Below are 13,068 nucleotides of genomic sequence, written 5' to 3'. Positions count from 1 at the left end.
AATTCACAAGTGATGCATCTGTTTAATGTAGCCCTGAAACACAAGATCTTTAATGTGATAAAAAATACCTTTGGGGGCCATTTGTAGCGAAGTACAATATAATGTTTTGCATTGTATACGTCCTCACACTGAAACAAAACTAGTGAAGATGAATCCTCTCTGGGTTCTCTTGAGCCTCTGGTAAAATCATCCTCTGTTCTCTCCATACCTGAAAGGAAAGGAACAGTAGTTTAACCATTTGGACTCCATGTCAGCGATATGCTCTGATACTTGTCTCGACTAGAGTGTCCGTCCTGGGTAGTGGACAGTAGAGTGTGTCTGAACTGAGTATCTGGTCCGTGGACTAGCGAGCGTCTGACCTGAGTAGCTGCTCTCTGGATGGAGTGTCTGAGGGAGAGTTTGTTGATGTCTTCGGAATAGACTCATATCACCGTGGCGACAGGGACACCGCTGTCTTTATCACGTACAGGTCTTTATTGTAAAGACCTGTCAAAGAAACAACAGAATGGACACCAAGGGTGCGTTCAATTCATTGACCACATCGGGGCATACAGTTCTTCAACAGTCAGGTGTATTTGCTCCCGTTTGGTAGGTGTGGCCTGATTTAATATAGGTGTGACCATTTGTTAGTTGGATTTATCTGTTAATTGAATGATGAGAATATTCTGCCCTGAAACATGGAATTGATTAGAATGTATACAATCATAATCAATATGTGTAGTCCTAGTCAGAATTATGCTAAAACAATATAGCTAATGTTTATCTTTATGGTATTTTAAACACAGACTGTCTGAGCTCGGTGCCGGCCTGACTAGAGATTTGGGAGAGAACGGGGAGTACGTCTCGAGGACAAGGTCTCCCTAATCTCTATCGGCTGGTTAGTGTGAATGTGTGTGCGTATGGTGGGGTGAATGTGTGTGCGTGAGAAGTCATTATAAAATGAATTGTTTTGTATTCTTGACTTTAGAACGTTCCCGTGAATAAACTTTGACTATTTTAGCTGGGCCTCTGTTTTAATTTCTATCTGTATCCTACAAATCCTGATATAGCAGACTGAGTAGTTGAATTGAATTGGTTCATGAACATGAGAACATAATTCTCGTAACACCATTTGAAACCACAAAACTCATGCAGCACTCCGTAGGGACATAATCGCAATCTGGGTGACCATAATCAACATTCTTCAACTGGTTGTCCAGTTTCTTTTGTTTTATCTAACTTAGTGTTTCCCAATCCTGGTCCTGGGAACCCAAGGGGGTACACATTTTTGTTTCTGCCCTAGTGTAACCGGTGTGAAATGGCTAGCTAGTTAGCGGTGCGCACTAGTAGCGTTTTCATCGGTGACGTCACTCTCTCTGAAACCTTAAAGTAGTTGTTTCCCTTGCTCTGCAAGTGCCGTGGATTTTGTGGAGCGATAGGTATTGATGCTTCATGGGAGGCAGTTGTGTTGCGAGGGACCGAGGCAAGACTGTTACATTGATGCTGTTGACCCGGATCACTCAGTTGGGCTCTGCCCAGCTGCTGGGGTTGCTGCGGTCAAAGGTGTCACTGGTGTAATATGGCTAGTTGCGGAGGTGATTAGTTGAATCAAGTGTGATAGTGCTAGTGTAGCTGAGGATCTGTGAAATTCACTCCTCAGAATGAAGTGTTGCCCCTTGCACCATTAAAGTCTGCAATTTAACCACAGTCATTGTATAATTTTAAATCCGAAGTGCTGGAGTACAGAGCCAGAAGAACAACAAAATGTCACTGTCCCAGTGCTTTGGGAGCTCACTGTAGGTCAACTCTTATCTCCTGAAGTTTTAGCATTCTGGTCCAGAAAGTAAGTTTGACCAATTCTAACATGGGCCAACCTATGCAACGTTTAATTCAAATCAAAATGGTTTTAACTGGTACTTTCTGTCCTCCACTGCCAAGATTTCGATATAGTACTCACTACCAACGTTGATTTAATTCTTTTTTTTGATCAGTTGTGTGTGCAGTTGTGGCCAAACGTTTTGAGAATGACACAGATATTAATTTTCAGTTAGTCTGCTTCCTCAGTTTGTATGATGGCAATTTGCATATACTCCAGAATGATCAGATGAATTGCAATTAATTGCCAAGTCCCTCTTTGCCATGCAAATGAACTGAGTCCCCCCCCAAAAAAACATTTCCACTGCATTTCAGCCCTGCCACAAAAGGACCAGCTGACATGTCAGTAATTCTCTCGTTTAACACAGGTGTGAGTGTTGACGAGGACAAGGCTGGAGATTACTCTGCCATGCTTATTGAGTTCGAATAACAGACTGGAAGCTTCAAAAGGAGGGTGGTGCTTGGAATCATTGTTCTTCCTCTGTCAATCATGGTTACCTGCAAGGAAACACATGCCGTCATCATTGCTTTGCACAAAAAGGGCTTCACAGGCAAGGATATTGCTGCCAGTAAGATTGCACCTAAATCAACCATTTATCAGATCATCAAGAACTTCAAGGAGAGCGGTTCAATTGTTGTGAAGAAGGCTTCAGGGCGCCCAAGAAAGTCCAGCAAGTGCCAGTACCGCCTCTTAAAGTTGATTCAGCTGAGGGATCGGGGCACCACCAGTATAGAGCTTTCTCAGGAATGGCAGCAGGCAGGTGTGAGTGCATCTGCACGCACAGTGAGGCAAAGACTTTTGGAGGATGGCCTGATGTCAAGAAGGGCAGCAAAGAAGCCACTTCTCTCCAGGAAAAACATCAGGGACAGACTGATATTCTGCAAAATGTACAGGGATTGGACTGCTGAGGACTGGGGTAAAGTCATTTTCTCTGAATCCCCTTTCCGATTGTTTGGTGCATCCGGAAAAAAATATTGTCCGGAGAAGACAATGTGAGCGCTACCATCAGTCCTGTGTCATGCCAACAGTAAAGCATCCTGAGCCCATTCATGTGTGTGGTTGCTTCTCAGCCAAGGGAGTGGGCTCACTCACAATTTTGCCTAAGAACACATCCATGAATAAAGAATGGTACCAACACATCCTCCCAGAGCAACTTCTCCCAACCATCCAGGAACAGTTTGGTGACGAACAATGCCTTTTCCAGCATGATGGAGCACCTTGCCATAAGGCAAAAGTGATAACTAAGTGGCTCGGGGAACAAAACATAGATATTTTGGGTCCATGGCCAGGAAACTCCCCAGACCTTAATCCCATTGAGAACTTGTGGTCCTCAAGAGGCGGGTGGACAAACAAAACCCACAAATTCTGACAAACTCCAAGCATTGATTATGCAAGAATGGGCTGCCATCAGTCAGGATGTGGCCCAGAAGTTAATTGACAGCATGCCAGGGCAGATTGCAGAGGTCTTGAAAAAGAAGGGTCAACACTGCAAATATTGACTCTTTGCATCAACTTCATGTAATTGTCAATAAAAGCCTTTGACACTTATGAAATGCTTGTAATTATACTTCAGCATTCCATAGTAACATCTGACAAGAGTATCTAAAGACACTGAAGCAGAAAACTTTGTGGAAATTGATATTTGTGTCATTCTCAAAACTTTTGGCCACGACTGTACTGTTAACGTTTACGGGGCATGTTGAATCCCAACGAATCAATCCTGGATGCCTGCGTTGCAAAGTAGAAAAAGAGCAGAGACGGACATGGCTAGCGGAGGAGCTGAAGAACTGGAGAAGCCTCCCGCTTCATTTAAGTCTCATGTATGGGAGCATTTTGGCTTCCCTGTCAAATATGATGTCTGAACAAGGGTGGTGGACAACACCATTACGGTGTGTAGGCATTGTGCCACAAGAAAGCTGTATGATCATGCAAATACATCGAGCATGCCCACACATTTAAATCGTCATCACCCTGGTGTGTCAGTGACGGGAGCCAACTCAGCCAAAAGACGACAACTTCTCACCGCAGCATTTGCCAGATCTTTATGAACAGGAAAATATCTAAATTGTCGCCGAATTATCCAAGGCATCCTCTGTTGCCCTCACCACAGATGGGTGGGCCTCCAGGACAACGGAAACCACAAAGGAGTGGGAAATGCGAAGTCCGGTACTACAGACACGTCCCGTGCTACAGGCACACATCTGGGGCAGGTACTGCTAGGAGCAGTAGCAGAGTGGAAGCTAGAGAGGCCCAATAGCAATATCCCAACCACCACAGATAATGCCAAGAACCAAGTAAATGCAGTGATATAAGCTGGACTGGGGCCACAGAAAGCTTGCTTTGCACATGTGATCAATTTAGCATCCCAAAGGGGAATCTCAGTGAACCAGATGGACCGCCTCCTTGGGGGCATTACGAAGGTTCATTCCTTTGTCCACCGAAGCACAACAGCTGCTCATGTGCTTAAGACCAAGCAGGAAATGTTACAGCTACCGACCCACAAGCTCATGCACGATGTCACAACAAGATGGAACTCCACTTATGACATGTTGGAGCGCCATCTTGAGCAGCAGGCAGCTGTATGCTCTGCACTGACAGACAAGACCCTGGAAAAACATAAAGCCAACGTCACCTTGTCTGATGATGACGCGAAAGTGGCAGAGGAGGTCCTCCAGGTGCTCAAACCCCTCGAACCGGTTACAACCCTATTGAGCACTGAAACTGCACTGTCTGTGTCCTGTGATCCCACCTCTGAAAACAAGGATTCTACAATCCATGGCCCCAAGTGAGGATGACTGCACCATCACCAGGTACCCCCCTGATGTACAGGACTACCTTCATAGAGCTACTGCACTGGATCCAAGGCTCAAGTCCCTGTCTGTTGACGTCCCTGTCTCACCTAGACCCTGCCCTACACCGGAGGACATGCAATGATCTCACCACTGAGATTGTGGCCACTGAAAAGGTTAAAAAAAAAAAAAAAACGAGGGAATTACTTAAATAATAAATATACTGCCGTCTAATCTTAGTCTATACTATTGCTATTACAATCATCCATTTTTTATTTGGAATAATAATGGCTTTTATTAAATGTTATTGCCACAATTATACTTATCTGAAATGTGAAAATAAATCATTAGTTAGTTTAATATATCAAGTAATTTTTTTCTGCAGGGTCAAGCCACAGAGCCGACAGGAGCAGACTATGTAGACATCCTCATCTTTTTGAAGAATAATTTGAAGTTATAAGCTAAGTAATAAATGGAAAGCAAAGTTATATTGGTCTCCCTTTTTTTATTCTGATCCAAAAAAATGATCCGATCCGTGACTCAAAACCTTGATCCGAACCGTTAGTTTTGTGATCTGTTGCACCATCACTGGAAAGTGTCATGTGTTCAATACATAAAAGGAAACCACTATCTTCAAGAAGAGATCCTAAGAAACACTTTGAACACTGAAAATCACCAATGGTAAACATGGATATTCTGCTCCTCCGAATGGTCTGGTATGTTGTCAAAAAGAGGAGTTTCTGAACTGTAATGCATGAAAAACGCTCATAAGATGTCCTGAGACTCCTGAGTACATTTTCAAATAAAAATATTACTTTTTGGTTAAGTATAGTCACTGTAAATATTTGTGACATATGTGACATCGGGCATTAAGTGATGCAAACCACACATTTGCATAGATTTGGTTGTAAATCAAAATCATGTCAAAATGTTATTTGGGGTTTCCTTGGGCAGTCCTAATCACTGCTTAATTTGCAATGCAAGGAAAACTAGGTCCTGGTTTCTAAGGGTTAACAATCATCAAATCTTGATACCTTTCGTTTAATGGTATCAAACCATTCCATTTGTGCTGTTCCAGCCATTATTATGAGCCGTCCTCCTCTTAGTAGCCTCCACTGGATTATAATTTTTTTCAGACAGTCCAAATGATGAATGTTCATCTAACCTGCTTGAGCACACTTGTTTCATATCTGCAGCGTCGCACTATGCCCTCACTCCACGCAACGCCCATCCTCCTCTGCTCTTTCTCATCTATCTGTCCATTTATGAAGTTGTTCAGGTATTATTCTGTGCACACAGCTTAAAAGATTGTGGGAGGCAATTGAAGCGGCCCATATTTCTGGATAAAAATACACAAAATAAGGACTGTCATAGCTGAGCAAACATCAACTATCATCCCACATATCACTGACTGGCTCAATTATCTGCACTTGTTCACTTCCCTTCACTGATTTGAAAGGAAGTGATTGGTATAGGAAATATGGTCGAAAGTCCCTGGATCTGTCCCAAAAATCTCCTTTCTCCAGAAGTGTGCACTACTCTGTTCACTACTTCCTACCAATCTAAAAGCATTGGATTGTTGATGCATGGGGTAGTGGGAGCTCCCATTATATTTTTTTAACATTAATTTCCTTTCCGTGAAGGGAAGTGAACAAGTGCACTCTTGGGGAGGAATGGGAGATAATTGGGACATAGCCCCTCTAGCCCATGCCTCCACCAAGACAATGATTTTAGATTTGAGGGAAGTAGTGAACAAATGTACACTTCAGGAAAAACAATATATTATTGGGACAAACACTGTTGGTCTTTGGTGCCTTGGTCCTTGATGAGGAAGTCTAGTACTCTGGGAAATTTCCCCATGGACAATCTGTGGTTGGGGGCAGCTCACACATACATTGCTGTGATGAACTATTGGAAGGCCTCTTGTATCATGGCTAGTCTATGAATAAATATATATGCATTATCAATCATTATCTTTAATGAATGCATTAGGGCAAGGTTTCCTTTCTCTGGTGCTGGCTAGCTACTGGATGTGCAGGCCTTTTTTCGATCCAAATTTTTGCAATCAGAGTGCAGTATACAGTTGAAGTCGGAAGTTTACATACACTTATGTTAGAGTCATTAAAACTCGTTTTTAAACCACTCCACAAATTTCTTGTTAACAAACTATAGTTTTGACAAGTTGGTTAGGACATCTACTTTGTGCATGATACAAGTCATTTTTTGCAACAAATGTTTACAGATTATTTCACTTATAATTCCATGTAATACAATTCCAGTGGGTCAGAAGTTTACATACACTAAATTGACTGTGCCTTTAAACAGCTTGGAAAATTCCAGAAAATTATGTCATGGCTTTAGAAGATTCTGATAGGCTAATTGACATATTTGAGTCAATTGGAGGTGTACCTGTGGAGGTATTTCAAGGCCTACCTTCAAACTCAGTGCCTCATTGCTTGACATCATGGGAAAATCAAAGAAATCAGCCAAGACCTCAGAAAAGAATTGTAGACCTCTGCAATTCTGGTTCAACCTTGGGAGCAATTTCCAAATGCCTGAAGGTACCACGTTCATCTGTACAAACAATAGTATGCAAGTATAAACACCATGGGACCACGCAGCTGTCAGACTGCCCAGGAAGGAGATGCGTTCTGTCTCCTAGAGATTAACGTACTTTGATGCGAAAAGTGAAAATCAGTCCCAGAACAACAGCAAGGGACCTTGTGAAGATGCTAGAGGAAACAGGTAGAAAAGTATCTATATCCACAGTAAAATTAGTCCTATATCGACATAACCTGAAAGGCCGCTCAGCAAGGAAGAAGCCCCTGCTCCACAACCGCCATAAAAAAGCCAGACTATGGTTTTCAACTGCACATGGGGACAAAGATGGTACTTTTTGAAAAAAATTCTCATTATGTTTGCAGGAAAAATGGGGAGACTTGTGAGCCGAAGAACACCATCTCAACCGTGAAGCACCGGGGTGGCAGCATCATGTTGTGGGGGTGCTTTGCTGCAGGGGGGACTGGTGCACTTCACAAAATAGATGGCATCACGAGACTTCACAAAATAGATGACATCATGAGGAGGGAACATTATGTGATTATATTGAAGCAACATCTCAAGACATCAGTCAGGAAGTTAAAGCTTGGTCGCAAATGGGTCTTCCAAATGGACAATGACCCCAATTATACTTCCAAAGTTGTGGCAAAATGGCTTAAGGACAACAAAGTCAAGGTATTGGAGTCGCCATCCCAAAGCCCACAAAGCCCCTACAAACCTGACTCAGTTACACCAGCTCTGTCAGGAGGAATGGGCCAAAATTCACCCAACTTATTGTGGGAAGATTGTGGAAGGCTACGCGAATCGTTCGACCCAAGTTAAACAATTTAAAGGCAAATACTACCAAATACCAATTGAGTGTATGTAAACTTATGACCCACTGGGAATGTGATGAAAGAAATAAAAGCTGAAGTAAATCATTCTCTATACTATTATTCTGACATTTCACATTCTTAAAATAAAGTGGTGATCCTAACTGACCTAAAACAGGACATTTTTACGAGGAATAAATGTCAGGGATTGTGAAAAACTGAGTTTAAATGTATTTGGTTAAGGTGTATGTAAACTTCCGACCAATGCCATGTCATGATTAGATACACACATCTCTTTCATAAGTTCTGTAAACAATAAAAGCAAATGTACCAACATAGAAGAAACACGATGATTACATATAATGTGGCCTTATTATGCCTACTCTGATGTGTCCTCTCCAATTGAGTGAAACAAATCAAATTGTATTTGTCACATGCACTGAATACAACTGGTATAGACTTTCCCATCAAAGGAAGGCCAAAATGACAATCAAGGACAACAACCACCCGAGCCACTGCCTGTTCACCTCGCTACCATTCAGAAGGTAAGGTCAGTACCGATGCATCAAAGCTGGGACTGAGAGATTGAGAAACAGCTTCTATATCAAGGCCATCAGACTGTTAAACAGTCATCACTAACACAGAGAGGCTGCGGCCTACATACAGACTCAAATCATTGGCCATTTTAATAAATGGATCACTTGTCACTTTAAATAATGCCACTTAAATGATGTTTATATATCTTACATTACTCATCTTATATGTATATACTGTATCTTATACCATCTTTTGCATCTTGCCTATGCCGCTCGGTCATCGCTCATCCATATATTTATATGTACAGACGTGGCCAAAAGTTTTGAGAATGACACAAATATAAATTTTCACAAAGTTTGCTGCTTCAGTGTCTTTAAATACTCTTGTCATATGTTACTATGGAATACTGAAGTATAATTACAAGCATTTCACAAGTGTCAAAGGCTTTTATTGACAATTACATAAAGTTGATGCAAAGAGTCAATATTTGCAGTGTTGACCCTTCTTTTTCAAGACCTCTGCAATCCACCCTGGCATGCTGTCAATTAACTTCTGGGCCACATCCTGACTGATGGCAGCCCATTCTTGCATAATCAATGCTTGGAGTTTGTCAGAATTTGTGGGTTTTGTTTGTCCACCCGCCTCTTGAGGATTGACCACAAGTTCTCAATGGGATTAAGGTCTGGGGAGTTTCCTGGCCATGGACCCAAAATATCTATGTTTTGTTCCCCGAGCTACTTAGTTATCACTTTTGCCTTATGGCAAGGTGCTCCATCATGCTGGAAAAGGCATTGTTCGTCACCAAACTGTTCCTGGATGGTTGGGAGAAGTTGCTCTGGGAGGATGTGTTGGTACCATTCTTTATTCATGGCAGGGTTCTTAGGCAAAATTGTGAACCCATTCCCTTGGCTGAGAAGCAACCCCACACATGAATGGTCTCAGGATGCTTTACTGTTGGCATGACACAGGACTGATGGTAGCGCTCACCTTGTCTTCTCCGGACAAGCTTTTTTTCCGGATGCCCCAAACAATCGGAAAGGGGATTCGTCAGTGACAATGACTTTACCCCAGTCCTCAGCAGTCCAATCCCTGTACCTGTTGCAGAATATCAGTCTGTCCCTGATGTTTTTCCTGGAGAGAAGTTGCTGCTCTCTTCTTTGCTGCTCTTCTTGACACCAGGCCATCCTCCAAAAGTCTTTGCCTCACTGTGTGTGCAGATGCACTCACACCTGCCTGCTGCCATTCCTGAGCAAGCTCTGTACTGGTGGTGCCCCGATCCCGCAGCTGAATCAACTTTAGGAGACGGTACTGGCACTTGCTGGACTTTCTTGGGTGCCCTGAAGCCTTCTTCACAACAATTGAACCGCTCTCCTTGAAGTTCTTGATAATCCGATAAATGGTTGATTTAGGTGCAATCTTACTGGCAGCAATATCCTATTGTGCAAAGCAATGATGACGGCACGTGTTTCCTTGCAGGTAACCATGTTTGACATAGGAAGAACAATGATTCCAAGCACCACCCTCCTTTTGAAGCTTCCAGTCTGTTATTCGAACTCAATCAGCATGACAGAGTGATCTCCATCCTTGTCCTCGTCAACACTCACACCTGTGTTAACGAGAGAATCACTGACATGATGTCAGCTGGTCCTTTTGTGGCAGGGCTGAAATGCAGTGGAAATGTTTTGGGGGGGATTTAGTTCATTTACATGGCAAGAGGGACTTTAATTGCAATTGAATTGCAATTCATCGGATCACTCTTCATAACATTCTGGAGTATATGCAAAATGCCATCATACAAACTAAGGCAGCAGACTTTGTGAAAATTCATATTTGTGCATTCCGCTACACTCGCAGTAACATCTGCTAAACATTTGTATGTGACTAATAGGATTTGATTTGAAATGCTTGGTGAAGAGCCCTTCCCAACAATGCAGAGTTAAAAAATGTAATTGTAACTTGAGGAATAAAATAAAATCCACAAGTAGTGATCTATTTACAGGGAGTACCAGTACCAGAATAATGTGCAGAGGTAAGAGGTATTTTATGTACAGGCCTATAGGGAGGAGGTCAGAGAACTGGCAGTGTGGTGCCAGGACAACAACCTCTCCCTCAACGTGAGCAAGACAAAGGAGCTGATCATGGACTACAGGAAACGGTGGGCCGAACAGGCCCCCATTAACATCGACGTGGCTGTAGTGGAGCGGGTCGAGAGTTTCAAGTTCCTTGGTATCCACATCACCAACGAACTATCATGGTCCAAACATCCCAAGACAGTCGTGAAGAGGGCACGACAAAACTTTTTCCCCCTCAGGAGACTGTGACGATTTGGCATGGGCCCCCGTATCCTCAAAAGGTTCCACAGTTGCACCATCTAGAGCATCCTGACCGGTCGCATCACCACCTGGTATTGCAACTGCTCGGCATCTGACCGTAAGGCCCTACAGAGGGTAGTGCGAACGGCCCATCACTGGGGCCAAGCTTCCTGCCACCCAAGCGGTACCGGAGCACCAAGTCTAGGACCAAAAGGCTCCTCAACAGCTTCTACTCCCAAGCCGTTAGACCTCGGAACAATTCATTAAAATGATTACCTCAACTAGCACTGACTCGGTACAGGTGCCCCCTGTACATAGCCTCGTTATTGTTATTATCTTTGTGTTACTTTTTATTTTACCCTACTTAGTAAATATTTTCTTCTTTATGAACTGCATTGTTGGTAAAGGGCTTGTAAAGTAAGTATTTCATGGTAAAATCTACACTTGTTGTATTCGGTGCATGTTGCTTTCCTTCAATTGACGAATTGCCTGGGCCAGCGGTTCCATGTATAATAAGAATAGCAAAGGCGAAATTTGATCGCTTGTCTGATGCTTCTGGTGAACAGAGAGTAGATATGGCTAGTTATAACCATGGCTGAGGAATTGGCATATAGTATTTTAAATAATATTAATGAAATTGGAGCCAATTCCCATATGTTCCAAGACAGAGCAAAGATATGACCATTCTAGTCAATCAAAAAAAAATTATTCTGTATCGAGAGATAATACAGTGTGTGGTGGCAGGGTAGCCTAGTGGTTAGCGCGTTGGACTAGTAACCGGAAGGTTGCAAGTTCAAACCCCCGAGCTGACAAGGTACAAATCTGTCATTCTGCCCCTGAACAGGCAGTTAACCCACTGTTCCTGGGCCGTCATTGAAAACACGAATTTGTTCTTAACTGACTTGCCTAGTTAAATAAAGGTAAATAAAAAAATACAGTCCATGAAGATGTTGTTTCTGATTATGCATCGAAGACAGCTCAGAAGCTGTCTGGTGGTTCCCCAATGCCTCCATTAGCCCAAGAGAGTTGAGACCATATTTGAACCTGTTATGGTTTAGAGACGGTATGTATATTTAAAAAAATAAGTGATAAGGACAATATAGTGATGTGTATTGATTTAGGGGGGTGGACCGATTCAAAATACTTATGTTAGGGGAGGCAAGAACTAGTACTTCACATATTTATGACAGAGTTTATGACAGAGCTCCCTTGTACAAATTGTTGAGCCACCAATTCAACCACACCATCACTGTCCTCCATTGTCTTGACAACAATCCTTTTCAGCCCCAGTAGGCTCAGCCAGTCCGATTCCTCCAATTTGTTATTCACCTCTGATAGGTCCTCTGCTTTTTTGATCTTGACAGGCAATCAAGAATTTTAAACACAGCAAAAGAAACCATACATGTAAAAAATGCTATATTGTTTCCTGTTGCTGTTAGGGAGGATATCAAACGGACATTTTCCAAATGTGCTCTCAGAGTAGTGTGGCTCACCTCCTCCAAACTGAGTGTAGGTGCAGGCTTCCCACACACTGCTGCGAAGTCGCTCAGAGAAGAAGTGTGGCCCAACCCCTCCATGGACTACACACACACTGATCATTTTCCCAATGGTTTTATACAGGCCTTTGTGATGCTAAAAAGACCATTTCAAATGTGTGCCAGCTTTATTATCCCTATGAAATATCGCCCTGGAGAAAGTACCCGAAAAAGCCTCTTCACTAATTGTTTTGGCTTAATTTCTGTATTTTACATGAAAATCAGACCTTAATACAGGTAAAAAGAAGGCTTACCATGAACATCAAGGTACAGCCGTTTCGCTCCTTCCGGACCATCGAAGATGGCCGAGTCTCTGATGTCCCCCATGAGGAGCCTGTAATACTCCCTGGAGGGACCCCTTGGACTCAACATACACGAATGCAACATCCATCTTAGCCCCTGCATTCAAGTTTATGCGTTGAAACGCATACAGGCTACTGTTTAGGACGTTGCCCCTGTGGACATTTATCACGTCGACGATGGGGCAGTTGTCCTGGTCCACTCGGCTCTATAGCGAACGTAAAAGGTAATTTATGTCCGTTCTAGAGGGGGGGAGCTCATTCAAAATGTATGACAAATCGAATAAGGATTGATCCTAAGGGAAAATACTCTGACATTAAGGTTTTAAATACTACAATTTGTTTATAAACAAATGGAGATGAGGGGGGT

The 13,068-nt window shown here is 42.8% G+C and overlaps 1 pseudogene; it reads right to left on the bottom strand.

Annotated features, from left to right (window-relative positions):
• Positions 1-139: 139 nt before the first annotated feature.
• Positions 140-12,441, bottom strand: LOC118944727 (uncharacterized; annotated as a pseudogene).
• Between the last annotated feature and the right edge of the window lie 627 nt (positions 12,442-13,068).

The sequence above is a fragment of the Oncorhynchus mykiss genome, chromosome 27 (assembly GCF_057628025.1).
Source record: "Oncorhynchus mykiss isolate SJ-2025 chromosome 27, ASM5762802v1, whole genome shotgun sequence".
Lineage (NCBI taxonomy): Eukaryota > Metazoa > Chordata > Actinopteri > Salmoniformes > Salmonidae > Oncorhynchus > Oncorhynchus mykiss.
This window is presented reverse-complemented; position numbering and strand designations above follow the sequence as displayed.